This window comes from Xiphophorus hellerii, chromosome 4, assembly GCF_003331165.1.
Source record: "Xiphophorus hellerii strain 12219 chromosome 4, Xiphophorus_hellerii-4.1, whole genome shotgun sequence".
In the NCBI taxonomy this organism is placed as follows: Eukaryota; Metazoa; Chordata; class Actinopteri; order Cyprinodontiformes; family Poeciliidae; genus Xiphophorus; species Xiphophorus hellerii.
In genome coordinates, this window is record NC_045675.1 from 26,974,105 (window position 1) to 26,999,877 (window position 25,773).

Genomic DNA, 25,773 nt, shown 5'->3' on the forward strand with positions numbered 1-25,773 from the left:
TTGGTAGTGAACTTGTCTTGGTGCATGGTTTATACATTTATAGGAGGTATTCAAAGGTGGCCCTAAGCTCAAAGTTAGTAAAACAACACCACTGGGGCTCCACATGAGTCACTAGATGCCAAAAATACAAATGCAATTTGAAAACTGCATTTTGTATGTACTCGGGATATCTCTATGTAATTGTTGCACATTGGTAAATATTTGTATGTGATCTTTGTATTTGTTTATATTGTGATTTTCTTTTTCAATTTCAATCCTTTAGTTTTGTTTCTCTCTGTAAGCCCTTCTGAAAAGTAGGTTGTTTTGAACTTAAGTGACTTGGCTGTGGAGTCGGGAGGCGGAGCGCAACAGTCAAGTGCCAATGCAGAGGTGAAGTGCAGAGACTTATTAGGTCTCAGATAAAAGGAGCTGAGACATGGAAGCAGGAGAGGAACACTGTTCTGACAGCGATGCACACACTTCCCTCAAGTACACTAGCTACGCTTAAATTAGCGTTAGAGTTGAACCAATTGAAAGTACGAAAATCAATTCTTTTAACGAAAACATGCCATTTAAAAAAATAAACTGACCTTTAACACGTTTTTGCGCTACGATGGGTAGCGCAAAAACGTTTTTCGGTCGTATCAAAAATAATGTATTTCACAAAATTGCAATGGAAATACTTTTTTTTCCCGCATCATACGAGTCACATGATCAACAGCCTGATGTTACTACTGGTAAAAACGCAAAAGAAGATGACAGGAAGAAGTAGGAGGATGACGTGTTTTTTTTTTTTTCTTTTTTCTCTTGGACAATGAGCAGCCCGCAGAGCGCTTACCGCATCGCACAGTTCATAAAAAGTTCTCATTTGAATATATTTAATGCATAGATCTTCTGTAAAATCACAGACCACATATTCCCTCAAACGCTGCATACATAGCCGCTCCCAAGTAAAAGGTGCTTCTCCTCTGACTGATGGTTGAACGCTAGTGCCAGGAGTAAATTATGAATATATCCCATGTAGCTGTTTTCATCCATTATCCCGTGAACAAGCTTATTCACACTGGATTTTAATTTCATTTCTTATGTAATGGAAACACTGGAATTGTGTTTTTTTTTCCAACATTAGCAGTAGACAAAGATTTGTGTACATTTTTAATGGAAAGGCAGCTTCTGAGAACAGTGGCTACATTGGCTACTGATAGCCAATACTGTTGGCCATAAAGTATAAGTTTCTTTGTATAAGGAACAAAACTTTCAAGTTTCTTATGCAGGGTGGAGCAAACAAGTCGGAAATCCGAAGAACAGACGCTACACAAAGTTGAAACAAATTTTTAATGGAAGGGGGAAGTGTAACAAAACACGGCTTAATCCCCCCCCAACAAATCAGGGAATCGTCTTCTCCAGTCACTAGAAGACGATTCTGCAGTGACAGTCTTCTACAGGGAAGGAGCCGTCTTTTGGAACCTCTTGGTTCTTTACTGCCAGTTCCGTCGCAGGAGGCACTGCTTCGTCCATGACGTGCTCCTCCCTCGTTTGCTGGCTGGCACACAGCTGGTCTCCCCTGACCCTCTGGAACGGTCCCGCTCCATGGACGTGTCACGCCTTCCTCGGCGCGAGACACAAGCGCAGGCAGAGGTCCCCCCTCTGCCCCTATCATCTGTGCTGGGTTGTCTTACCATCGTCGGTGGCCTCGCTCCTGGCACATGTGGGTTCCACTGGGCTTGGAATGTGTACATGTGTGCTGGCTGTCATGCCAGTGTTCCTCTCTCTGGCTTCCCTGCCTGAGCTCCTTTTATATGCGGCCTGCTCTCTGCGCTACACCTGGGCACCGGCAGCCGATTGCTGACAGTCCACCTCCAGACACTGCAGCCAAGTCAAGTCGATTGAGAACAGTCTGCTTTTAAGAGCGCAACAAAACTAAAGAAATGCAAAAACAGAATAAAAACAAAGCAGAAATAAATACAGAGATCAAATTGAAATATTTCACACTGTGCAACATAGTAATAGAAGTTGTCTTAACACAAATACAAGAAACCAGTTTCATTCTGCCAGAGCTAATTGCACCGACTACTTGGAGGTTTAGGACAATAGCTTAAAACACTAATATTAAACTTTTAACGTATAAACCAGTTTACACTGAATCCTGCAAGCCACTTGAGTTGTAACTCAAAGCTTTTACTTCAGGAAAAAGTTTAACTTGAATTCAACTGCTTCTAGTCTCCAAGCATTTCAGAAACAATGTCATCCTGTGAAAATGAAACAATGCTTCTTATAACATTTTTTTTTTTTTTGTTCTTATTATTCTGAGCTCCGTTGCCTAATTACACACTCAGTCACGGTTCAGGTGTTCTGTAGAGATGTTTTGTTGATTATAGTCCATCTCAGAGTCTTGCAGACATCATATATTTCAACTGCAGATTAAATTAAAAAGAATGTGGGGATCATTAAAATGAAAATTATTATTTAATAACCTTCTTCTAAAAGTAATTTTGAGGTTCTGATGGATAAAATAGAGATTCTACATTACAATTCTGATGGGAAAGAAGAGGAAAAAGAAACTGTCCTCTAAAATGTTTAAAAAGTGCCATCTTTCATTTGCGTGAGCACTTTGCCTGCCCGCTTGCATGTGTGTGTCAGCTCTTGTGCTTCAGAATAACGTGTGCATAAACATGGGACTGGAACTGGGATGTGTCTACAGAGGCAGATGTTTTCTCAGGGGGTGCATGGTGTGTTCACCAGTGTTTGGAAAAGGATGCATGCTGTGCTCACTGTAATTGGTGCATATGTTAAAGCCAATCCATGGTAAGGTCCCCTGTGTAGTTTGCTCCCCTACATCCTCACAGTCTTCCCAGTGGATCTGAATCCAGGTCATTGCGCTGCAGACACTGAAACTTAAATACAGTGGCTAAAGAGGAAAAGAGAATATTCCTCAAGTGTTTATATATATATTTTTCAGGTTGTTATCTATGCGTTGATCACTTTACTGTGGAATTCTTCATCATGTGAGCTGACGGTTTCATGGATGCTTTGTGAACGATGATGTCGATTATCTTAGATTGTTTTTGAATCGTAGTCTGCCCCTGGTTGTAGTTTGGCAATGGCAGCAGAGGAAGCGAATGAAGCCATTCACTCTCTACGCTTCCAAACATCGAGCGATTAAAGTTCTCTCTTCAGAGTGGGAGATGGTTACTCCACTTCATACGGTGCTGTAGACACTTCATGGCGTGGCTTCTTTCACGATCGAAAATACCCTCGGCCAGATATAAATTTCTTCGACCGTACCTGGTAATTAGGGTTACGCAAAAAGTCGTTGCGTCTGAAAAATTTGACATTCACTAACAGAAGTCTTTGGAGCTCTATTCATTTTGTTTGTTTCAAGTAATACTATTTTTTTTGAGAGCCGCACCCCAACTGTTGCTATGATGTACGACAATTAAAATGGTGTTACAGCTGAAAATACTAAATTGTTTGCAATTCATGTAATCCAAAACAGTGAGCTAATGTTTTTTTCTACTGTTCACTTTTGTTGTGTAATGTTGTAAAAGATTAATTGCGTACCTGGATGCATATTTTGAGCAGTTTTTGATATCCTGCTTATGTCCTGCTTTTACTCTTGTCTTTAGCTTCGGATGGCAAAGTAACTGTGACAAATATAGTTTTCCTCGAGTTTGAAAGTAGCTCTAATTCTGTTTTGAAAAATGAAAGCATGCAGTATTGTGGAACAAAAATGTCTCCATCTCATTCTCTATGCAACAGTTTCCTTGCGACTATAACCATGTGGAAACACGATTAATTACAATCTGCTAGGATATATCTTTAGATATGAAGAAAGTCTCACATGGCAGTTTCTATGTTTATATTCTGCAAAATTGTTTTACTTAATCCGTTATTTCAATAGAATTTGTGTTCTAAGAGGAAGACAGATTTTCTTCTGTTTCCAGAAAAATACAGAGGCGCAAACATTTGACATTTTAGATATTACATGTATATTTTTATGTTAACATAAGTATCTTTCCTTGGTGTATACAACACCAATTTACCAGTTGCTATTGAATTGTCTATAAATGACAGAGGCCTGGGCAGTTGGACCAACATTTGTGTGTTAGATGTGTGTTTGTGCAATATGCATAGAAATAAGAAACCAGTTGTATAAAGATGATCACAATCCTGCAGCTGGTGAATGCGTTTGTAACCTCTGTTTTCACACATCTTTTGCATGTGATTCTTCCTCAACAGTTTGTAACAGAAACAGTGATGACATAGGCGGCATATTCGCGTTGAAAGATCAGAACCAAATTTGTGCCTTCAAGATTTTGAAGTGTGGGAATCGTTTCATTTCTCAAAACTGAATCAGATTTCTTCAACCAATAAACAAAAGCCGAGGAAAGAAATAGAAAAAAAAAAAACCCCAGCTAAGAAATAGAAGAAATACATAAAGATATATAATATTTCTTACAACAGCACACAACAAAAGAAGAAGAGTGGACAGATGCATAATTATTGCACTTGTTTGAACAATTTGTCTGCATCTATCAGAGCAGAACAAATACTTAAATATGCAACGTTTCCCAATATTCATTTTTTAAGTATATATGTTCACACGAAGGAGAATAACCGAGAAATTATAGCAAGTGAACAAAATATCTGTGTTGACTCTGACACAGACTCACATGTTCTTTTTTTATTTGATTATTTTCCGTGTTTCTTTTTTATTAGTGCGTGTTTGTTGTACTCGTTGTTCCAATTCAGGGTAATCAGCGTGCATAAATTCATCTCCAAAAACACTCTTGATAGGACAGTGGGACATAGTGGACTAGCTAGTTCATTACAGCACCTAAAACCACTACAAGGAAAATGTCCTGAAAGGCAGAGCTTGGGAAAAGGGTTATATACTGTAGTCCTGCTTTGTTTTGACAAAAGGAAATCACTGAAAAAGATATAACAAGGGCTATTTGCATTCATTTGGGTCAGTGACATATCCACACATGTGCTGTAATAGAAGGGCGTCTTGCAGTAGAAGGGTGATTTATAAAATGGTGCTTATGAAATATGGATATTACCCACAAAAGCCCCTTATCAGATGTTAATAATGAGAATATGCTGTGAAACAAATAAAAGGATTGCTTTATGAAGACATAAATGAACAGGAACATGGACAAAACGGGGATAAAGACAGACATTCGAAATCAAAGTGGGACCATACTGCAAATCTAAATGAAGTAAACCCAAAGGCAATATGAGCAGTGAAGCCATTTCTGCAGCCGTTGCACAGCAATGTGAGCCCATAGAATACTGGCTAAATGTGTCACACTAAAGGGCAAATTATTGAAGATTCCTTTTTTTTTTAATGAAATAATTAGATACAGTAACATAATGTAAAACAGTACAGAAGGAGTATTTGTTGATTTTATATTCACCTGAGCTAATAGAAATCTTCATGTAGGTTACATGGCAATACCTCTGTAATTCTGCTATGGGAATTGCAATATTACTATTTAGAGCCTGTAATATAACCATATATCTTCTGATTTTATTAAGCTTGTTGCAGCTTCCTGGTCAAGATGTTCCTTCTGTGCTTGGCAGATTATCAGCCTTTCTCTAATAAGTAGAGATTGACCAATCAGATATTTCCTGGCCAATAACAAATTTCAGTTTTCTTTGAAGTCTGACCTGCCAATTACAATTTAAACACATTACATTTTTTGCTCTAAGAACCACAGCACAAAAGACCAAAATGTGCCGTAGGTCTCCTGATAGAGATGCTAGTTTTAATAATAAAAAGGGTTCCAAGAGATTTCACATTAATGCATGAAGTCATGTTTCGAACCTTTATGAAATTATTGAAACAGAATTTTTTAAAAAATGAAATTCAAAAAGTGTATCAAAAGTGCACAGAATTGTTGATTGCATTCTGATACCAGACAGCAGTAATTCTTAGTTTTTGATGCATTTAGTGGAACTGACAGAATAATATTTTTTTTGTAAGAAGCACTTCTACAAGAAAATAACAACGACATGACAAAGTGTGTTACATGTTTCAATGTAACACACAAAATCTGATCTCTTGATATCTGGGCCATGCAAAACAATGTACCCATATGGGTCCCACAGCTTGCAAACTTTATATAGTAAACATGTGCCACCTTTATAGAAATGACATTTTCGGACATAACAGCAATTACTTTCTCACTCTATGCTAAGAAGATGCTCTGTTGACCTCATTATTGTAACGTTGTCATCATGGGGTATTTGTGTGTAGAATTTTGAGGAAAATATAAATATAGTACAATTTTGAATAAGGCTGTAGTGTAACAAAATGCTGCAAACACTTTGTGGATGCACTGAATTGAAATGTCCTTCCCTGCTGGGTAGTTCCACCTTCAAAAATGAGGAGAAATAATAAAAAAAAAAAAACTCTAGAAGACATCCCAATGCAATTTTGCATCAACAAAACTTTATTCTGATCTCTGACAGCTTGATTGGTGGACATCCAATAAAAAAAATCATTCAAGGCAACATTTTTAGCATCAAGCTTAGCTCGTGAATAAAAGAGGCAGAAATTGGTAAAAATAAAAAGAGTCATTTTTAAGTGTGACATTAAAAACAAGAGGGGGAAAAAGACAACAAACACTTTTTTTTATGTTTCAACGGGAGACATTGTCCCATTTGAGCTACAGCAAGTGTAAGTGTTGTTTGTATCCAATAAATATTTCAGTCTTTTACATGATAAACCCCTCAAACTCTGTGCTGTTTCTGCAAGGCAGGTCTTTACTCCATGCTCAGAGATGTCATGATCTGTCTCTCTCTAAAACACTATCTACATTCACAATACGTCCACGCTGTGTGGCCGACTGCCATATATAGCTCAATAAAATCACATCTGAATCATGCAATATTTATCCCAATATTCACTTAGGGGCTTCTGCAGACAAAACTGTTGCAAACCGTAGTTCTGCTTTCATCAGATACCCAAGGATTTTATAACATGTTTCTGTGGACAAATAAGTGTAGTTGCTACTTCAAAGAGGCTGTTGGAAAATGGTCACATTTCTTGAATGAAAATGTATTATCTTTTTTTATCGTAACTTATTTACGGTAGTGCATGTTAACATTGTCCGAGCTATTGTTTTCCCAGATGTAAAAAGAAATTTACAATATGGGGACAGCGTATGAACTTTCTCTAAATTTTTAAAGCTGTTGTTGTTATAAACCTTAAGAAATAACTAAAAGTGGACACTTTTATGGTTGGCGGTAATAACACCATGCCTGATTGGCTGAAATACCTTTGCATCGTTCATACCCACCCGTCCTTGCAGGCTCCCTTTTGGGGGAGCACGTTTCTCCAGCGGCCATTAGGCAAGAGGCAGGTTGCATCCTGGACAAGTAACTTGACAATTACAGACAAAGAAAAACATAAATATTCTGTTTATGCTTTCTTTATTGTCTTCTTTATTTTGAAGGGTTGTATCAAAGACTATATGTATTACCTTAGAGGCATACCATTTAAAACAGTTATTAATAGTACACTTTGACTAATATTCAGATACAATTTCCTAATTGTGATGGTTGTGTTCAACAGCTCCTCCAGTCCATATCCGTTTCCCCTGCAGCTTGGAACAAGGACCCAACAAACTCAGGGTGTATGGGTGAATGCCCTATGGGCTAACTCTTAAGTCGTGCATCTGACTGCTGAGCACTTCTAGGAAGCCAACTTCTTTCCCTTGAGGGGAAAAAAACAAAAATGTTGCCAACAGTGCAAGATGTTGTGTAGTATATGCTATCCTATAGCACTGCTGAGCCACTTAAAGTTACCACTGAGTAATTTCGAACATTACAGCCCCTACTAGCAACTGAGAGCAGTGGGGAAACCTAATGAGGCAGTCACACACAAGAATCTGAGCTACTGTCAGTAGTAACTCTTACTTTCCCCACTTATTTTACCTCTTTTCCAGCCTCTTCAGACCATTAAGTTAAATCTGGAGGAGCTCATTTGTGACATCTGTCTTAAAGGTAAATACAGACAAAATGGAAATAATGTCACTAATATAGAGTCACGCCTCCACAAAAACAAATTAATAACGTTTTTATTTGGTTCTCCAACATTTTCACTGTTACACTTCTAATGGTAACCTCCACTGCTGAGGGTTAGATTGAATATGTGCTGTGGCCCATAAACAGTGGATATAGAAAGCGCAAAGCCTAGCAAACAAAGGTGGCACCATCTGTAAAGTATAGCTACGGTTCACTGTGCTAATTTTGTAATGAGACAAGCCTTAAATGTATCAGAACAAGGCTGTTGTGAAATATTTTTATACTCCATCCTGCTTTATTTTGCAGTAGATAAAATGTTCACATTTTGCCACCACCTGGCTTTTCTGTTGTCCAGCATTAGTAGGACGGCTCGCTGTTAAGCTTGAAAGGAGCTGAGATATGGAAAAACAAAACGTGTGTAAGGGTTTTTGATCTAAAGAGCAGTTGCCATAGTGATGTAGTAGCACATGAGCCAAGGGAGCTGGGTGTTGGTTTCTATGGACTATACGATGGAGACTTGGGTAGCCAGGGCCGCGATGAGCAGCATCGTGAGGAATGTTGATGAACCTGCTCATAGACATGTGTTGCACAAGCAGCACCGGTGATTAACTTGTATTGATTCTGATCTTCTGTAATTTCCCTCTAAACTACAAAAAACCCTCCACAAAAATAACCACGAGCCAATATTGTAATGATTGAAGGTTGCAGATGAGTGTCTTTAACTGTTGTTGCTCCCAGTTTATAACAGGAGACCACGCTAAACCTGAAGATCTATATATCTTCAAATATTAACTATGTACGCCATCTGTTGAAATATTCAGTCAACTCGCGGTTTCTGCAACACTAAGTGAACTGGTTTTAAGAATGAAGCCAAGCTACTTTACTTATTGGCCTACAAGAGACTGTCTCAAGACTTTACTCAGTGTTATTTTATAGCACAGTCAAGGAACTATATTACCTCCAGTTGAGAAAATGCTGTGCATAAAACAACCTAGAAGAAACTTGACTTTGTATCTGATGCCTTGAAATTGGCCTCTGTGTCTTTAAGAACCTCCTACCCGTACGCCGTTATGACAACGCTTCTCCATGTCATCCATTGATGCCATCTCCAACCATTTTTATGAGCGGTGTAGTTCATATAAGCTCAGCAGATGCACAGATGTTTGCTAATTGGTTCTATGGCTAGTCTGGAGGAGCCGAGAGGGAAAAGCGGAAGCTCGACCAAGGATTGAAAATCCAAGGCAGACCTTTGGGTAAATAGGCGGCTCATTGAATGAGCAGCGCAGGCGTTAAGGCTACAGGAGATTAAAAGATTTCTCCAACATGCACGAATGAGTCAAAGCTACTCTCCAGATATATTTTTGATGAGATCATAACATCAAGTTAAAAAGTGTCATAATAACCCCTTTTAAGCTTCCTGTTTTTTTTATTGGCCTTTATTTCTTGTCAAATTTTGACGAACGCCGGTAAAACATGACCAAACATTCCAAGTTAGGCAATGAAACACTCGCAACTCTATGCAGTTTTCATTACCTTCTTAAGTTAGCTTACACGTTTTGATCTCAGTTTTAATTCACTCCATCAACCTTAACCATGCCTTGTAACTCATTAAGACAATGTAACATATAATTAAAAATAAATGTACAATTATCCAGGAAATGGCGAATTGATAGCTCACCACACCAAAAAAAAAACAAAAAAAAAAAAACAGGCTGATATTCAGATTTTTTTTTTCTTTTAATCTTACAAACTGACATATCCAGAAAACCTAATTACCAGCCCACTTGTTATGTTAATTATACCAAGCAAAAAAAAAAAAAAAGAAGAGAAGAAAAAAAGAGCTGAAGTGTTAAATTAATTCACAATGCTGTGGCCCACTGAAAACAAAAGGCATTTTGAAGGTTTGAAATGTAATCACAAGAGAATTTTTAAAAAGCAGTGGCCTTGATTTTTATCCGGAGGTGAAAGAAAAAAGAGGAGCAAATTTATACCCAGGTGGATGCTTATCAGTGTTCGTCATGAAAGACTTCCTGTTCGAAAAACACTTCACTAGTCTCATTAAAGAAGGGCACTTTGTAAAAGATGCAGCTAAACTTCTGATAATCGCGACCCGGTGTGTAGAATCGGTGTTCTGATCAAAACGGTGACAAAGTGTAAGGTAGCTCCCAATCACCAGTTCACTTGCTCCGTCAGAGAAAAGCTGTTTTGGTTCTGCAGGTTCTTTTTTTTTAAAAGCAACAAATGCTGCTTGGCCGGTGTTACGACCCGTCTAGGGGTGGCCAGATCATAACATGAAAGGTCCCTCCTCGTCCCATCCCAAACAGCCAACACATACAAAGTTAAACATTTTACAATGATATTTATTAAAAAATATATGTTTGATTTAAATATAACAAAAATGGAGCATATAACTTCAGAATGAGCTAGTGCCAAAACAACAAACAAAAGGAACTATCTAAATAATAATCAACTTACCTAACCGAAAATAAATAAACCAAATGACAAAACTTACCTCCCTAACTAAAAAAACAGGAAAAAACTAAGGCAACAGAAATGGCAGCTCACTCCTACAAACTCCAAACCAAGAAGTTTAACAAACAAAACAAACAATGTGGCCGGTTGAGATGAGCAGAGGAGGGATCTTCCAGGAAGTCCACGTCAGCCGCTTTTATACTCCTCACATCCGGGAAGCCACCAATCGGACGTCCCCCGTCGTCCTCCAGGCACCAATCAAAAACAAGTACCTGCACACTCATTTACATAATAACATTTAACGACTCCAGTCGTAACACCGGTAGAATGACTTCTGACTTCTTCAGTCGACAACAAAAGTATCAAGTCATGTAGTTGCTGAGTTTGATTATGTGCTGCACTCAATCATAGATCGCAAGTTTGATTGGAATATTTGTTATTTGCATCATTGCTTTGATTTTTATGTTTATATTCTATCCCTTTACATTGTCTTGATGTAAATCCACAGGAATAACGACTTATCGGAAAACTCAACACTCACATATGGACCTTGGCAATATGTAGATATCTAGAGACAGTTTTCCTGCTTGTTTGGTGTTTCTTTCTGGTCTGAGTCTGGTTTTGTAGTTGTGGCTTCTTACTTGGGCTTAAAAAGTCTATTAAGAATTGCTCCATTTTTCTCCTCTGTTAGCCATTCCAGCACAGTTTCCCAGAATGATAGAACATGCAGAAAATGCAGTTATTGTGCTACTATTTGCTATTTATTCAGACAGGTGCGACATATACATGTACAGATGAGATTCATCGAAAACATAAGCAAACAAGAAGTTATCCCATTTCAAAATCTGCTTTCTCATAAAGGAGTAAAGCGTTTCCAAAGTTGAGTCAGTTTGATGTGTTTAAAGGAAAATGTAACGAGTCATGATTTTTGTATTCAGTTAGAGGATCTTTGTCTAGTAGTGGATTTTTAAAAATCTGAGCCAAACAAAAGAAATCCACGAGGGAATATGGAATATTTTTACAGCACTGTACTTTTACCACATCCAACACATTTGGCCATCCCATTACCAAATCCTTTGGTTCCAGATTGTGTGTGTACTGTTAGGAAAAGCCTCTGTCTTTTTTAAACGTGGTTGATTAGACAGGAACGTAAAGGAATTAAATAAAATGCTTCGCTCTTGTAATGTTAAGAGCAGATTCAGCCAGAACCCAAAACGCAGCCACAACAAGAGGATGGTAACCAAAAGGTTTATTTACAAAAAGTGAAAGGTGTTGAAGGGTGTGGTAAGACTGGTGGGTCAGAGACGAGGAATCCACAGGGATCAGGAGTCCAGCCGGGGGAGGGTAGGGGGAATGGACAAGGGGAGATCTGTGGGGGGTCTGAGGGGGGCAAACAGACGACGAGGACAAAATCCACCAACCAGAGACAAAGTCGAAAAACGGTCCAGGGTCATACACGGGAGGTTCTCAGGCAGTGAAAATCCAAAATCCAGAAGGCAGGAGGCAGGGTCAGAAACAGTCAGGGTTCAGCAACAGGACTCTCTACAGCCGAAGGATCAGGCAAAAATCTGTGGTCGAAAAACAGGCAGGATCAAAAACCAGACAACTCTTGGAAACATGAGATGACAAAGGCTTGAAAGCTGTGACAGGGGCAACAGACGATCTCGCACTGAGCTGGTGACGAGCAGCTGTTTAAGTAGGAACCAGCTCAGTGCAGGTGAGGGCAATAAGCAATCAGCACAGCCAAGGCAGAGCTGAAGGGCTGGAATCATGACATCACCTCCCCCTCAAGGGGCGGCTCGTGACGCCCCTCTGGGCTGGTCCGGATGCAGGCAATGGAAATTGCGAATGAGGCCCTTATCCAGGATCAGGCGAGAAGGCACCCAAGACCTCTCCTCAGGACCATAGCCCTCCCAGTCGACAAGGTATTGGACGCCACGGCCCCAACGTCGGGAACGCAGCAAGCGTCTGACAGTAAAGGCAGGGGCTCCATCAATGATTCGGGGGGGCGGAGGGGGCCTGGAAGGAGGGCAAAACCTGGACGACCTCACAGGTTTGACCTTGGAGACATGGAAGGTGGGGTGTACACGCATCGAAGAAGGCAAATGGAGACGCACCGCTGCTGGGTTAATAACCTTGGCAACAGGAAATGGGCCCACAAAACGGGGTGCCAACTTGCGATTCTCGACCTTGATGGGCAGATCTTTGGTGGATAACCACACCTTCTGACCCACCAGGTATCGTGGGGCTTGGGACCTGTGGCGATTGGCATTGCGGGCATAAACAGCAGAGGTCTTGCAGAGAGTCGCTCTGGCCTTTCTCCAGACTCTGAGACAACGACGTGCTGATAAGTGGGCAGCAGGAACCTTGGTAGCCCCTTCCTGAACAGAGAGCATAGGCGGCTGATAGCCAAAAACGACATGAAATGGTGACAGACCTGTGGCACTTGATGGTAATCCATTGATGGCGTACTCAACCCAAGGTAAGTTCTGGGACCAGCGACTGGGAGCATCCATACAAAGGATGCGCAACTTGGACTCAACCTCCTGATTCATCCTCTCTGTCTGGCCATCCGTCTGAGGGTGAAAACCTGAAGAGAGACTGATGTCAATGCCGAGAAGGGTGCAAAACTCACCCCAAAAACGGGAAACGAATTGTGGTCCTCTATCAGAAAACTCTAAAAATGAGTCACAGCTGTCAGCATCATTCTCCCACTCAGAAGTTCCCCACAGCTTAGCCTTACCAGATAGTAGAGAGATGGCGTAGGCCACCTTGGCTCGTTCAGAGGGGAAGGCTGAGGGCTGGAGTTCAAAAAGCAGAGAACACTGGGTTAGAAAAGGTCTGCATTGTTCAGGATCCCCATCAAAACGCTCAGGGGGGGGAATCTTAGGTTCGTTGTTAGCATTAACTGTGGGAGTGGCAGAAAGTGGACGTGGCTGCATAACTGAGGGCCTAGCTTGGGCTTGGGAATCCCTTAGAGAAGAAAGTCCCCGTAAGAGCTCCTGGACATTTCTTTCTAGGCCGGTAATAGCATCCTCTACTTTAGAACACCAATTGGGATTTGGCTGTGGGTTCATACTGGCGAGATCGTACTGTAATGTTAAGAGCAGATTCAGCCAGAACCCAAAACGCAGCCACAACAAGAGGATGGTAACCAAAAGGTTTATTTACAAAAAGTGAAAGGTGTTGAAGGGTGTGGTAAGACTGGTGGGTCAGAGACGAGGAATCCACAGGGATCAGGAGTCCAGCCGGGGGAGGGTAGGGGGAATGGACAAGGGGAGATCTGTGGGGGGTCTGAGGGGGGCAAACAGACGACGAGGACAAAATCCACCAACCAGAGACAAAGTCGAAAAACGGTCCAGGGTCATACACGGGAGGTTCTCAGGCAGTGAAAATCCAAAATCCAGAAGGCAGGAGGCAGGGTCAGAAACAGTCAGGGTTCAGCAACAGGACTCTCTACAGCCGAAGGATCAGGCAAAAATCTGTGGTCGAAAAACAGGCAGGATCAAAAACCAGACAACTCTTGGAAACATGAGATGACAAAGGCTTGAAAGCTGTGACAGGGGCAACAGACGATCTCGCACTGAGCTGGTGACGAGCAGCTGTTTAAGTAGGAACCAGCTCAGTGCAGGTGAGGGCAATAAGCAATCAGCACAGCCAAGGCAGAGCTGAAGGGCTGGAATCATGACAGCTCTAAGTACTTGGTGCATGTAGCTCTTTGTGATTCAGAGAAAAGGCTAAAGAATCTCCATAATTCATCCGTTATCTTTCATGTTCATTTGTTTGGAGGCTGAACATGTGTGAATCTGTAATATAATATTATTTCTTTGCTGCAGCACGGCGCCTAATTAATCACTCCAGAATGGAAGGAAAAAAGAAATATTTGTTATGAAATGTAATTAGCCTATCTGCACGCATAGAATTAAATTAGGAAAAAAACTAGCTCTTTAGTGATTAAAGATGATTTATTGGGACTATTCGAAGACTAAATTTTAAAATGGCTAATGTACAAGACATCTTGCCTTTTTAAAACTTTAAGAATACACTTCGCAAAGCTGAACTTTTTAATTGATTAAAAGCTATGGGCTTGTATTACGTTTAACTCTTAAGTTTTATGGAAAGTTTTAGATTTTTACAGGATTTTTCTTTTACTGCTTGCTCCATAAAACACAGCATAACTTCAGCTTTAGCTACTGATTGAAAATAACACTAGACCCACAGTGTACTTTTGATCACTTCTAGCCAACCACACAGTAAAAACGTACAAAAATGTTTTGACCAAACATTGGGTGGAAAATTGTGGCCCAGTTTGTGAAGAGAAGCCTTATCATTCTTTCAAGAACTAAACATCAACCTGTTTTTGACTTCTGTTTAACCGATAGTTCCTGCGTTATCAATGTACATTTTTGTATACGTTTATCAACTGGAGATACAGCAAAAGGCAGCAAAATGATCATCAGGTGCTTACGTGAGCTAGTTAACTACTGCTGCGTTCAGACGATCACTTATTAGCAAAGTAAGTGTCGGGCATGAATACGTAGCACTGTAACACACTCACTGTTCTGTTCTTTGGGTGTTTTTTGGTGTTGAACGCCGATACACTAGTAGAGCTATTTTCAGTCAGTTGCTATGGCAAGACGTGTTCTTTGGAACAAGTCGAAACCTGTCTGGATTATGTTTGCCTTTGCTACACTAAATTAATAATACATACATCTCCATTTTTCATTTTGTCAACAGAATTGTTCTAGCGCGGCTACGGATGGCAAGCATAAGAATCGTCTTTTTGCCCTCCAGTATTGTGCGCAAAATTTGCGAACATGAACCCGCAGCTTGTCTACATAACATCTTTGGGATGAACTGAAACAGTCTGCAAGCACAAAGTGTGACCTGACAAATACGCTCCTTGAAACTGAACACCACAACTATGGGCAATTTGTTTAAACACTCATAAATCTTGTGGAAAGCTTTTATAAAAAGAGTTCAGGCTGTTAAGGTTGCAAAGGACATGCTAAGTCCAAATTAAAGGAATTTGATTTCAATTCATGTATGTGTAAAGGCAAGCACTTTCATATTTTTTTTCTTCCTCACAATATGCATCCCTGGTGTGGTTACCTTGGAAAGTCAGCAGAGGAAAACTCAGATGCCCCTTTTGAAAGAAGACCTCTGGTTGACTTTGATGCACCTTTTGTGGAACATTATGCAAACTGGCAGCTTGAAAGTGGAGGTTTTTTTTTTTTTTTTTGTCGTGGAAATTCGGATTTTTTTGCACTCCAAATTGTGTACACCACCACTTTCCAGTTAACTGCCTTCCCTGTGGAGTCACAAAACTTTATTAGGAGGAAGAATGAATGAAACTCGAAAGAGACTCGCCCTGAGCTTTAATGGTTCGAAGCTACGCAGTGTGCACACAACAGTGAGTAAAATTGGAGACCAAAAAGCGAGCAGAAACTTAACTCCTTCAATAAAAGAGGGCTTGGTTTTTAAAACAGTAATGGGACCGCAAACAGCAATAGAACTTTGAAGAACCAACAAATGTTGCAAAGGATTATAATGCATGCAGTTCATTGTGTTTCCTCAAGCTGTTGTTTGTGTGGCAGGATCAGCTATACTCTACCTCACCTTTATTGATTCCACTGGTACTTGACTTCAGCTGTAATAACTGAATGTTATTATACCCCGTGGCCTTATCAGGTAACACTGAAACCCACTGTTCGACACCATGATAAAGGCAGCTCAAGGCTAAAAAAAAAAAAAATGTATGATGTGAATCTTATCTGCCACATTCTCAACACGGAGTTGATCCGTTATAGATTGTGCGTAATAAAAAGACATAAAGTTTATATTGCTCATATTATGAATACCACCGGCACTTATGTCCAATGATATTTGCAAATGCATCTCAAAGAGAGCAGCACAGTATGCCTGTGGCTAGGGAGGTCATTTCTGATCCTCAGCCTGTGCATGTGTTAGTGTCCTTGGCTGAGCCGCTGAACCCCACATTGGCCCCTATACGCTCATCAGAGAGGTAGTTGAGAAAATAGCCTTGCTTATACAGAAAGCAATATACTGTATATGAGAGCAGGGTGAGTGTTTTCGTGCGTGTGTGGGTGTGGGTGTGTGTGTGTGTGTGTGGACCTCAAAGGGAAGAATCAGGAACACAATGAAATTTCAAGTGCATTGAGAGGCCCTAAAACGGCTTTAAAAGGTGCCATAAGCGCAGATTGTATGCCGTATACTGGAGAACGTGGCCTAAAGAGTTAAGAGCTGTGTGACAAATATGGAACCACCTTGTTGCATGTCAAGAGCTATCTCTTAAATCACTTTCTTTCTCTGTGTTATGTCCAAAATGTTCAGACTCACCGATGATGTTGGTCAGTACAACTTTGAATCGGAGTTTGATGTGGAACTTGGAGCTGAATTTTTTTTGGTCATCTTTTCAATTTTTGCTAAAACTGATACTTTAGATAAACCAGTGTGCCTCTGTGTACGTATGCAGAGACCTTTGTAAGTCATATACAATATATACAGTATTTAGCTATATTATAAATTGTTCTGTTTTGGTTTGATATTTCAGTTTCTGTTTTCTGCAAAATGGGATCTCTGGCTCTCGACACTTTTGCACGGTGCTGAGTGGTTATTCATGTTATTAGTTACACTCTGCTCTGATTTATATTACGTTGCAGCATTTTCTCTTTGCTGCAAAATTCACCAACTGCAGAATTCATAGATAGCATAAGATAAGTAGCATTTCAAAAGAGCAGAAGAAATCCTATGTTTTTTGAACAATAACAATATTTGTTAATCTGTTGCTAAGAGATGAGTGCTTTTTCTGGAAGTGCCACGAAGTAAACATCTGATTACTTTGTAGGTATTTTCCTTCCGTACGTGCCACGTGCCCCCTGACTGTCATAAACCTTATCACCATGGCGACCCAACATCTCCCGGCATCCTGTATAGGCTAGTGGCAAAATTTCCAACACCCCAAAATGACCAGTCACCACAGACTTGGCCTCGCTTCTGGATATTTTATTTTGCAACCAAGTGGACACATGGAGAAAGTAAATATGTTTAGTCTGGTACTCACTACTTTTGACTGCAGAAACAAGCTTGTTTTTTGTTTTTTTTTGCTAACAACTCTCCAGTGAACATGCAAATCCTTTTTGCAATTTAATTTATTCAGAGAAATCGGATCTCCTTTCAGGATTGTGTGGGTGTGTACCAAACTGAGCTCAACTGACATCCACTTGTCATGGTAGATTTTGTTGGTCACCTGCTGAGTTATTCATTTAGTTTGGTTAATCCATGTGTTCTTAATCCTCGATGGGGAGTTGAGACACGGGCAAAGGAATAAGCTGCTATATTTTATCTGGATGCTTCGGTTGAAGTTGTTTTTAGTGGAGGATGTGCTTACTGCACTCATATTTTAAAGTGTGATTTTCTTTGTGCATCTGTTTCCAAGCCGCATCTTCGCAGTTCATCTCTCTGTTGGCAGCTTCTGCACTCCCTGTTCTCCCTGGAAGTCCCTTTGTATTTAGCTTCTACATTTCTTCTGTATTTGTTATTTGTCTTCCACTTTCCATACTTCTTCCAACATATACTCAGCATTCTTGGTTTGCGCCTTGGAACATTTGTTACACGTTGTACACCGTTTGTTCTTTCTACCGTTTGAGAACCTCGCTGAAGGGTGTGTAAGCCTTTGCCTGCTTGCTGTATTTATGTTTGGCAACTAGGATTTTCTTTTTGTTCTTGTATCAACTTTCGCATTAGAATTTGCACCTTGTTTTCATCGCAGCCTGTCTCCTGTGGCCCCACGCTGAATCCTAACACTACTCGTGTAAAAGATTTCACCTGTGTAAGGTACAGTTGTTGTTTTTTTCTTCAATTTTCCTGTCTTGAAGCGTTTGTGACTTTATCAAACCTCTATTTAACCCCAACCAAGGGATTGCTAAAAAAAACACAAAAGGATAAATGGACAATATTTTTGGAGTATTTTTTTTTTTTCAGAAGTAAATCAACCAATGGAGTCGCTGCAGCATGACATCAAGCACCTGCTCCTCTGTCAGTGTGCCTCTGATTGGCAGAAGAGCCCCATTGCTGTATTGAATTAGAGCGTGAAACTCATAGAAAGCCTGAGAAGAGAATGTTGACAATCGAAATGCTTGCAAGTTCTTATGCAAGTGGAGAAAATTTTAATCAGACGTTAGCCACTCATTTTCTACACTTCTAAAGCAAAGCTGTAAAAACTAAGTTGGCAGAGAGAGTTTCAGTCTAGGTGCAACTGCGGGAGCTGTTAGATCTCAAGCGCTTTTATCATTTGGGTCATTTTAGCGTTAGCGAGTAAGCCGTGATGTGAAGAAGTATTTTCCCCTCACAGATTTGGTCTATCTTTTTTTTTAATTAGTCATGGTATCTTTTGAAAGCTTGAGTAAATCAAAGTTTTCTAATGATTATTTTTTTTATTCAGGTAGAAAATCTTTTTAAACCAACCTGACCCTCTATAGAAAAAGTAACAATTTATTAAAACACAAAAAGTCTCTGCTTACACAATTTTAGGAAGTTCAATTTCACTACTTTGTGTTTTCTGCCTACCAGGGCCGTGTGAATGCACATATATTTAGAAAATAAGCAAAGATGGTCCAATTCAATAAACTAGAGGATGTGTCCCAATGAGGCTGGTCAGTTAGATTAAAAGTACATTTTAATAACAACCTTCAAAAGGTATTAAAAGGTTTGAACAACCTTTAATACCCTTAAGCGGGTATTAAATATACTTGTCATTAAGCCCACATAAATGGAAAGTCATCATAATTACCATAAACAAAGGTTAGAACACATCAGTCTGCGTATTTCATCTATATAATGTGCTTCACTTGGTGAATTGAGTCTCTGAAATAAAGTAAAATATTCATATAATAATATCCACTATACAATAATATGAAATCAGAATATTTTATTTAAAATCAAGTATCCAACATAGACATTAGTTGTTGAAATTAAACGTTTCTTTTCTGATCACATTTGTGGTCCTTGGAATATTTTCTTTAACAAAAGTACTTCTTAAAATCAGTCTGAAAATCATCAAAGCAGCACATGCTGTTTTGGTAGAAGATTTGTACTAAAATGTAAATAATAACATACGTGGATCTTTTATATATATGTCCTTCATGTTGTCTGTAAATCTGTTAAGTCATACTGTGTCTTGACTTAAGCTGCATCAGAAGACTATAAAAAGTTATGGAATGACATATTAACAGGATGTAACTTTAATCTTGGTATGGAAAATGTTTGTAATCAATCTGGTTGCTTGGTAGTCACATTTCTTGATTTAATAAGTAATTGTCTGAAAAACTCGTGAAAAAAAGAAAAATCCGACTTCTTAATATCAGATGTATTGAATTAGATTCTGTTTTTAGTGTTGGGCTTGTTAAAATTCCAGATATCAATCAATCAATCAATCAAATTTTATTTGTATAGCACATTTCAGCAGCAAGGCATTTCAAAGGGCTTTACGTCATATCAAACACAGAAACACAAAGCAACATAGAATCAACAATCAAACCATGACATTAGGTCAGGTTCCATTAATAAATTTGTAATTGATTATGTTTCAAATACAATCCTAAACAGGTGGGTTTTTAGTCGAGTTTGAATCCATTGAAGGTTTACCTGTTAGACTCCTACTGTGTTATATGGAACAAAATACCTGTTGCTATTTTTATTCCCACTCACGCTCACAATCACACAGTTTAAAACGATGTAGAAAGCATTTTAATGGGCTTCTGGCACAAGGCTCCGTACACCTCTTTCAAGGAATTTCGCTCAGGGACTCCGTCGTCCCTCACGGATTTTTGTGCAATTCTATGGTACCTGTTAGTGTCTAGAATTTACAAGGTTTCCGTTACACGCATTGACCCTCAGTCACTAGCATTTATTCTTCCAGCACCAGATGTCCCGTTCACTATCAAGATATAATTTGAAAACATCAATTTACGACATGAGAGCGTACTGCTTCTTTAATTCTGAGGAGTTCTATGCATCAGAGGCTAAGTTGTCTTGCACTGAGGAACTGAATCATTTACTCTCCTAACACGCTCACAGCTGCCTGAAGATAAGGCTTTGTCTTGTGTCTTAAGTAGATATTTGACGAGAGGATAGGTGTTTTCTGCGCCTCAGAGGAGAGCGCAGTAAAACGAGTGCAGTAAAAATTGCCAAGGTTGACTAAGGACAGATAAGGACTCACAAATTTATTATAATTAAGCAAACTGCCCCAGCCTCTCAAGCTGTTTCTCTGTCTACTTCCATTTACTAACAAGAAGTCGCAGAGCTTAAGAAAGCATGGAATAATAAATAAACACAGGTCAGCTACCTGTGCAGAAACATGAGAATTTAATACATATACTTCCATCAATATATTTACAAATTCACCTTAAATGTTAAAGCAGCATTTTTCATAAATATCAGTTTTCGTCTTGTCCAGATGAGCGTTGCATAGATTATAGCAGCTTTATTTGCTGGAGAATTAAGCTTTTTCACACAATCTTCTGTTCTATATAAATTTGACAACATATGGTAAGGCAGCAGTACTTGTCACATCTCATGAGTGCGGCTCATTGAGCAGCGATGCTTTTACACCAGCCTGCATTCGTAGTTTTATGGCACTGCTGTATTGGCCCGTGGCTACGCTTCCATCCAAGCAGAGGTTCAGTGGGCTGAGTTTTAAAATTTGTTCACCGCTTCCATCAACATATCGTTGTTGAGCTTTTAGGTTTGCCACGTCTGCAGGAAAGTCAAGTTATTCAACAAATTACAAAATCACGTCTACGTACTAGATGAACAATTCTTTTGCTTTTAATGTTTGTAACATTTGACAATTAGGATCAGTACTTTGATGTAATGAAAGTGAGTACTTTGTCCACCACAAGCACAGAAAAGCAAAGGAATGTTGAAAACCAGAAAACCGATGCTCAGGGGCTAAGACAGCCAGAAAGGTTTAACATCCAACGGCGGTGATGGCTTCACATCTGACAGTGGCCACGGTGGTAGGAGTTCATCCCGTAAACCGTTGCCTTTTCAGGGCGGCTTTGTCTGTCTCAGTCAGTGTCCTTGGGCAAGACACGTCACTCGCCTTGCCTGCGAGTGGTGGTCACAGCCCGACTGACCACATTGAGATATTGCTAACAGAGACACTTCAGAGAGACCTGACAGACAGACTGGAACTCTGCCTTTTGATGCTGAGTTGCACAAAAGGCAACTTGTGTGATGGTATCATCCATTTCTTTGCTGCTTACATCAAATTTTACTGCATGATTTGCAGGAAGAACTTGCTTCAGTCCCCCAGGACTGTTGGCCTGAAGATTTGAGATAGCTGATTCTATTGGGTGTATTACCTCCTCAGCATGTCGCCTGGCTTTGCAGAGGCATGCGATTGATCCATTCAGTTGATCCAGGTGTGTTGGAACAAGAGGACGTCTACAACACGCAGGGCACCGGTCCTTGAACACTGACTTTGAACACCGCTGTTTCAGTGTAATTAAATCTATCGACTGCATGCACATTGCTGTACAAGCAGCACTGCACGGTGAAATAGCTTAACAGGAAGCATTAACATTTAGAATTTATGTGACTTGCAAATGCAACTAACCCACATTGTGGTCAAGTTTAATGCTTGTTTCATCCATTCTAATGAACTGTATCGTTGGGAATAGACTTTGATTGTTGACACTGCGCCAGGGATTGTTTCATTGTGAACATATTCCTTTAATTGTACTAATATTAATCTCTCTAATAGGCATACTCACCCCCAGACATCATAGTGTCTTGACATCATTGGTACAGATCGGTAGTTCAGTGAGTGATTTATTATTTTGCTGGTTAAACAGCAGTTTCAGAACCATCTAAGTTCCTAAGAGCCTTTGTTTTTCTTTCTTCTTTTTTTTTTTTTTACAGAGGGTGGGTGAACGAAAACACTCAAAGTTTGAGATACCCCCTCCACACTCTTACTGGTGAGCTTTTGCATAGCATGTGGAATACATACAAGTATTGAAGAACGTTACTGGATGAGTTTATGATCTTCCCCATATAACACAACTTGTTCTTCAGCACCTAATTAAGGAACGTCCTCTACTCTCTGTCCATTGACTTCCTCTTCATCTAGTACTTAGACGTGATTTTGGAGTTTAGAGGGAGGAGAATCACACGTCTAGGGCATTTCTAAATCTACTTGAATATTTAAAAGGAGGGATTTCAAGGGAAGTGTTCTGATATTCCCTCATGTGCGCTCAGTTTCACCTTGATCTGGATATAAAAGGACATGTGGCTGGATTCAGAAGAAAGCGCAGTTTCATACATCTGGAGTTCTTTGTGCAGAAGCCGATATCTCGGTTTAACTGTATGTCCCGTCTTTCAGAAGGAAATTCCCACTAAATGTACATGAGGCCACTGGTGAGTTGAATGGAAACATTCTAGCGCATGCAGACCAAAAGACATAAAATATTTGCTCAGTCCTTAGAAAAATGTAGTCCAACACTATAATTGTAGTGTGCATGCACCTCCAGGCTGTGTGGATACAGGTCTGTTTAAACTGTAAACCCATCTAGTGACAACACAACTGTTCTCTGAGAGGAGTGTGTCTGAAATCCGGCTCTCCAGTGTGGTGGGCTTGGTGATTAATACTGAGGTAGTGGAGGAGAAATGAGTAATTGAGCTCAAGACCTCATCATCAATGTCGTGATGAAAACGAAGAAGGAGTTCCGGTGGAGTGATGATGCTGTGTATATCTGCGGCGCTCGAGAGAACTCAGCAACACGCAGCACTAACAAGAAACGGGGGGGACAAACCACTGTGCCAGAGTAATTGCATGCCTTGGTTGGTCTGGCTGTGAGTGTGGTTTTTTTTGTCTAGTTATGTGTTACATTTCTCTTTCTCTCTCCCTCTTCCTCTCTTCCTCTGATTTTGCAGGATTTAAACTGAACTCCGGGAGGCATCTAAACGTCTCCTCCTCATCAATGTGCAAATCACCTAACCTTGCCAGGCAAAAAGAACTGGTTTACAGTTTGGCTTTGATAAAGTTTAATTTACCCTTGCCTGAGGAGAATGACATTGTGCTTCATTTACTTTTATCTTGTTTTGTTCTACTGCTTCCTCAAGTCATACATAGTTAGGAAGACCAATCTGAAAGGCAGAGGTTGCAGTTTAAAGCTGGGGACACGCTTCACAATATTTTTGCCCAGTACTAGCCTTGAATCCTGCAAGGAAAAACGTCTGTATCATTCTGCACTAGTTGGGGACAGTTGGGGAAAATAAGTTGGCAGAACAACCAGTGACTGTCAGAGGGAGTAAAGACACACGTCTACAAGATTATGAGGGGAACAGACTTGGCCCAACCTCAGTCACACTCAGTTAAACATGATCTTTATTTTTTTGTCAAACTTGGACACATTCATACAGGTGGAAATGATAACCGACCCAACCATCATCATGTTACATGTAGCCAATGAAAAGGTGAGAGGACACTTCACCTAAAAGCTGATTCTTTTTTTTTTTTTTTTTTACCTGAAAATACATTAATAAAAACGTAATCACAACTATTTAAGTACAGCACAAGAACACACTGCTGCACAATCATCATATGGTAATTTTATATTGTCTATTTATTGATTCTCTGTCACTGACAAAATTGATTAAAATTGAAAAACTTTTCTTTAGTCAAATGTTGCTACTTGATTAAAATGTGATTAATCGCAATGAATTAATCACAAAGCCTCCAATAATTTGGTTGTATCAAGCATATCTCACCAATAATTAAAACATTTCAACTTTGGAACATACACTTAAAAATAGACTAAATTAAAATCTTTCAGTTATTTATAACATATAAACAGGTCATTTTGTCTGTGTTTTAACTGGAGTTTAACCCAATTTGATTTGAAAGACTTACGTGTTTATGGACAGAATATTTAACACTTAGAAGCAATATGTAGGTTATCACAAATTCTACATCCAGTCAATCAAGTCTAATCATTAAATCATATCATTATATTATAATCAACATTTTGAACTAAACCTACTAACAACCAGAAAAATTAAATTTCATTTCTTTTATTTTGTCGGGAGAATAAAAAAAAAAAACACAATCTGGTCAGAATTGATAGAATATCATCTATTAGTGCTGCCAACCGGTGGGTTTGTTTACTCTTTAAAGTGGAATCCCGCAATGAGAGTCTCTTGCATTTAGCTGGTTTGACAAATCCTGTGTGAACCCTAGGCAGCTGGATATGTCAAGCATGTGATCTCTGGTCCTCCAGTCGTGAAACAAAAACTTGTTGAAACGTGTCTGCTTGTGTGAACCCTGAGTCCTTTTTAAAAAATCTGTGAAAGTCGGGCAGTATGTCTTCATCTCAAAAAGAAGCATGAAAACACACATTTCAGACGAAATGCAATGAGAACTCAGCATGTGAAGTGCTGAATCGTGCTCCAGGGGATAGTCCCTTCACTGCATCTGCCTGATTAAAACTAATTTTTCATAAGCTACAAGATCACCTTTGTACTCTGCCCCAGACATTGCTCATCAGTGGGTGTAATAAACACTCAGTGGAGTATAGGATGATACGTGGTTAGTGTTTGTGATGAAAGAGGTGATCCCCCACGTTGTGGTGAATGTGTTACTTTCAATTGCCATTACACATGAATGGCTATAATTACTACGTAAATTACAAAGAGTAGATTTTCTATACATAAAAAAGAGGAGACTTTCTTTCAGTGAGCATAAATTTGCTCTCAATCAACTTCTTAACATGGTTTCGGAATAATATGGCTTTATCAGACAGAAATGTGTCTTGAACACAATTTCTAAACTCTTAAGTTATTATATCCACCCACATTATTAAAAAAAGGTCACTTAGTAAATGAATGAATAAACAGGTAAATAGCATGTATAGTAATAGTGTAATTTTTACTTTAATTTCCAAATACATGAAATAAACTAAAAACAAAAAAATACATAAAAAATACAAGCGTTTATGCCATCCTTTATTATTCAGCTTATTTTGTTAATTCATGAAGTTTAGTCATCTAAATATTGTCCGACTGATTTCAGTACAAACATATGTTTTAGTTTATATTTAATTACACTGGGAACAAAGGCGTTGAAATATTAAGAATGGACTTTTATGCATAGTATGGTTCGAGTTATTTTAAAACAACCAGACGACTGTTTACTTCTATCGTGTGGTTCTTGTACCAATGATGACGCTTCCCTTTGTTTTGCTTGAAATGCTGTATACCTAAGAC